The sequence below is a fragment of the Choloepus didactylus genome, chromosome X (assembly GCF_015220235.1).
Source record: "Choloepus didactylus isolate mChoDid1 chromosome X, mChoDid1.pri, whole genome shotgun sequence".
NCBI lineage: Eukaryota > Metazoa > Chordata > Mammalia > Pilosa > Megalonychidae > Choloepus > Choloepus didactylus.
In genome coordinates, this window is record NC_051334.1 from 142,253,129 (window position 1) to 142,258,529 (window position 5,401).

The following is a 5,401-nucleotide window of genomic DNA, read 5'->3' on the forward strand; positions in this document are numbered from 1 at the left end:
GGAGGTGTTGCTCCGCCATTCAGGGTGGGTCTAAGTTGATCAGTGGAGCCATATAAATGAGCTGACATAACAGAAGGAACTCACTGCAGCTGTGAGTGATGTTTTGAAGAGGAGCTACAGCCAAGAGGGACACTTTGAAGAAAGCACAGGAGCTGCAGATGAGAGACAGTTTGAAGATGGCTGTTGAAAGCAGACTCTTCCTCCAGAGAAGATAAGAGAGGACAAATACTCCAAGTGCAACTAAGAGTGACATTTTTGAGGAACTGCAGCCCAGAGAGGAACATCCTGGGAGAGAGCCGTTTTGAAACCAGAACTTTGGAGCAGATGCCAGCCACGTGCCTTCCCAGCTAACAGAGGTTTTCTGGATGCCACTGGCCATCTTCCAGTGAAGGTACCCAATTGCTGATGTGTTACCTTGGACATTTTATGGCCTTAAGGCTGTAACTGTGTAACCAAATAAACCCCCTTTTATAAAAGCTGATCCATCTCTGGTGTTTTGCATTCTGGCAGCATTAGCAAACTAGAACAGGGAGTGTGAGTCCTCCAACTTCATTTTTCTTTTTTAGAGTGTTTTTAGCAATTCGAGGCATCTTCCCTTTCCAAATAAATTTGACAACTAGCTTTTCCAAGTCTACAAAGTACATTGTTGGAATTTTGATTGGGATTGCATTGAATCTGTGTATGAGTTTGAGTAGACTTGACATTTTAATGAACTTTAGCCTTCCTATTCATGAACATGGAATATTTTTCCATCTTTTAAGGTCCCCTTCTATCTCTTTTAGTAGAGTTATGTAGTTTTCTTTGTATAGGTCTTTTACATCTTTGGTTAAGTTTATTCCTAGGTACTTGATTTTTTTAGTTGCTATTGAAAATGGCATCTTTTTCTTGAGTGTCCCTTCACTTTGTTCATTTCTAGCATATAGAAACATTACTGACTTATGTGCATTAATCTTGTATCCCACTATTTTGCTAAATTGGGTTATTAGCTCTGGTAGTTGTATCGTCAATTTCTCAGGGTTTTCCAGAAATAAGATCATATCATCTGCAAACAATGACAGTTTTACTTCTTCCTTTCCAATTTGTATGCCTTTTATTTCTTTGTCTTGCTAGACTGCCCTGGCTAGCACTTCCAGCACAATGTTGAATAACAGTGGTGATAGCGGGCATCCTTGTCTTGTTCCTGATCTTAGAGGGAAGGCTTTCAGTCTCTCACCATTGAGTACTATGCTGGCTGTGGGTTTTTCATATATGCTCTTTATCATGTTGAGGAAGTTTCCTTCAATTCCTACCTTTTGAAGTGTTTTATCAAAAAGGGATGTTGGATTTTGTCAAATGCTTTTTCAGCATCTATTGAGATGATCATTTGATTTTTCTCTTTTGATTTGTTAATGTGTTGTAATACAGTGATTGTTTTTCTTATGTTGAACCATCCTTGCATGCCTGGAATGAACCCCACTTGGTCATGGTGTATGATTTTTTTAATGTGTCTTTGGATTCGATTTGCAAGTATTTTGTTGAGGATTTTTGCATCTATATTCATTAAGGAGATAGGCCTGTAGTTTTCCTTTTTTGTAGCATCTTTGCCTGGTTTTGGTATTAGATTGATGTTAGCTTCATAAAATGAGTTAGGTAGTGTTCCATTTTCTTCGATGTTTTGAAAGAGTTTAAGTAAGATTGATGTCAGTTCTTTTTGGAAAGTTTGGTAGAATTCCCCTGTGAAGCCATCTGGCCCTGGGCATTTATTTGTGGGAAGATTTTTGATGACTGATTGGATCTCCTTGCTTGTGATTGGTTGGTTGAGGTCTTCTGTTTCTTCTCTGGTCAGTCTAGGTTGTTCATATGTTTCCAGGAAATTGTCCATTTCCTCTACATTTTCCAGTTTGTTGGCATACAGTTGTTCATAGTATCCTCTTATAATTTTTTTAATGTCTTCATGATCCACAGTAATGTCACCTTTCTCATTCATTATTTTGTTTATATGGGTCTTCTCTCTTTTTGATTTTGTCAGTCTAGCTAGGGGCTTGTCAATCTTGTTGATCTTCTCAAAGAACCAACTTTTGGTGTTATTTGTCCTCTCTATTGTTTTTTGTTCTCTCTATCATTTATTTCTGCTTTAATACTTGTTATTTCTTTTCTTCTACTTGGTTTAGGATTGGTTTGCTGTTCATTTTCTAGCTTCTTCAGTTGCTCCAAAAGTTCTTTGATTTTAGCTCTTTCTTCCTTTTTGATGTATGCATTTAGTGCTATAAATTTCCCCCTCAGCACTGCTTTTGCTGCATCCCATAGGTTTTGATATGTTGTGTTCTCATTTTCATTCGTCTCCATATATTTAGCAATTTCTCTTGCTATTTCTTCTTTTACCCACTAATTGTTTAGGAGCATGTTGCTTAACCTCCAGGTATTTGTGAATTTTCTAAGTCTCTGATGGTTATTGACTTCTAATTGTATTACATTATGGTCAGAGAATGTGCTTTGAATAATCTCAATTTTTTTTTTTAATTTATTGAGGCTTGTTTTATGTCCCAGAATATGGTCTATTCTGGAGAAAGTTCCGTGAACACTAGAGAAGAATGAGTATCCTGGTGATTTGTGATGTAAGGTTCTGTATATGTCTGATAAATACAATTCATTTATCAGATTCCTTAGGTTTTCAATTTCCTTATTGGTCTTCTGTCTGGTTGATCTATCTATAGGAGAGAGTGATGTGTTGAAGTCTCCCACAATTATTGTGGAAACATCCATTGCTTCCTTTAGTTTTGTCAGTGTTTGTGTCATGTATTTTGTCGCACCTTGATTGGGTGCATAAACATTTATGATTGTTTTTTCTTGTTGTTGAATTTCCCCTTTTATTAGTATGTAGTGGCCTTCTTTGTCTTTCATAACATCCTTGCATTTAAAGCCTATTTTATCTGGGATTAATATTGCTACTCCTGCTTTCCTTCGGCTGTGGCTTGCATGAAATATTTTTTCCATCCTTTCACTTTCAATTTCTTTGTGTCCTTGTGTCTAAGATGAGTCTCTTGTATGCAACATATTGATGGTTCATATTTTTTAATCCTTTCTGCCAATCTATATCTTTTAATTGGGGAGTTTAATCCATTTGCATTCAATGTTATTACTATGAAGGCATTTCTTGAATCAGCCATCCTATCCTTTGGTTTATGTTTGTCAGATATATTTTCCCCTCTCTCTTAGTGTCCTTTAACATACCCATACTGAATCTCTTTAGTACTGAACCTTTCTCCATATCTCTCTCTCCTTTCTTTATTTCTCTGTTGGTAGGGCTCCCTTTAATATCTCAAGTAGGGCAGGTCTCTTGTTAGCAAATTCTCTCAGCATTTGTTTGTCTGTGAAAAATTTAAGCTCTCCCTCAAATTTGAAGGAGAGCTTTGCTGGATAAAGAATTCTTGGTTGGAAGTTTTTCTCTCCCAGAATTTTAAATATGTCATGCCACTGCCTTCTCCCCTTCATGGTGGTCACTGAGTAGTCACTACTTAGTCTTATGCTGTTTCCTTTGTAGGTGGTGAATTGCTTTTCTCTTGCTGCTTTCAGAACTTGCTCCTTCTCTTCAGTATTTGACAATCTGATCCGAATATGTCTCGGAGTGGGTTTATTTGGATTTATTCTTTTTGGAGTTTGCTGGGCATTTATGTTTTGTGTATTTATGTTGATTAGAAGGTTTGGGAAGTTTTCCCCAACAATTTCTTTGAATATTCTTCCTAGACCTTTACCCTTCTCTTCCCTTTCTGAAACACCAATGAGTCTTATATTTGGACGTTTTATATCATCTATCATATCCCTGAGTTCCATTATGATTTTTTCGATTTTTTCCCCATTCTTTCTTTTGTTCTTTCATTTTCCATTCTGTTGTCCTCTAAGTCACTGATTTGCTGTTCAGCTTCCTCTAGTCTTCTACAATGAGTATCCAGAATCTTTTAATTTGCTCAACAGTTTCTTTTATTTCCATAAGATAGTCTATTTTTTTAATTTACTCTTGGAATTTCTTCTTTATGCTCTTATAGGGTCTTCTTCATATCTTTTATATCCTGTGCCATGCTCTTGTTGTTTGTCTTTAGTTTTTTGATGAATGCTCCAAGTACTGTGTCTCCTCTGATCTTTTGATTTGGGTGTTTGGGTTTGGGTTATCCATATCATCTGGTTTTATTCATATGCTTTAAATTTTTCTGTTGTTTTTGTCCTCTTGGCATTTGCTTAACTTGATAGGGTTCTTTTAGGATATGTAAGCTGATTCAAACACTTCTCTCTAATTTGTCAGATCTGCAGCTTGGTGGAGTACACTTTCTCTAACTAACCAGCAGGTGGCATCCGTGAGCCACCTATTCCCTCAAGCCAGTTCTCTCCAACTTTGTCTTGTGGTGAGTGGGGGTCTGAGTCTTGTAGGGGTCCAATTGGTGCACCCAGTTTGCATGTGTAGTTGGTGCTGCCTGCCCTGAATGTGGGACATGTGTCTGAGCAGTTAGGGAGGGAGGGCGGCTTTAATAATCAAATCTCCCAGGGGTTCCTGGAGATTTAAAGCCATTGCAAGAGTCTAATCCTTCAGTTCAGTCTCGCCCCAGTTTGTCTCTGCCCATGACCCACAAGTCCTTGGTACTGGCATATGGTCCCTGGGACTTGCAAGTGGGTCCCTCTTCCAAGCCATGCCCTCCTAGGGCCTTTGCTGAGGGAAGACTGTGCTACGTCACAGGTGAGTGCCATCCCCCCAGGGAAGTTCTGGGCTGCAGGGCCGTGTAGGGGCATCCCAGCCTGCTGAAAGGATGGCTGTATGGGGTGTGTTAACTTCCCCCCTTTTCACACAGCTCCGCCTTCCCATCTCCAGGACAATTAGCTGTGGGCATGTGAAAGGCTATTGTCCATGCCAGTTATTGCGTCATTGGGCATCTGGGTTGTTTGGGGCAGGTCTGGGCTGTGGCACTGGCACTGGGCAGGAGTGCTCCCAGCCCACTGGGAAGATGGCTGTAAGGGGACAGCACCCCCCCTTTTTCTTGGGGAGTTATGGTGTTTAGCGAATTTTCCCAGTCACTAGACTTATTGCTTTGTCACTCAGAGCTATCTTAGCTCTGCTCTTGCCTGGGCCCAAATTGCAAGTCTTTGAGGCTTTCTGTAATGGGCTTCTTAGAGTAATTGTTTTAGAAAAAGAGAAAAAGATAAAAAAAAGAAAAAGAAAAAGAAGGGCCCTCCTTGCAGATCTACTTGGCTATTGAAATGCTAAGAAACAAGGAGATTAGGGCCATTAAGGAACAATCAAGAAAGCAGAGAAACCAGCTCTTCAGACAAGGGTCCTTGCCCTCTGGGTTTGCATTTGTGCCTGATTCTTCCTGCCCTTCTCCATTTTATTCCTGCCCTTCTCCATTTTATATTCACCGGAACTCCAAAAAGTCTC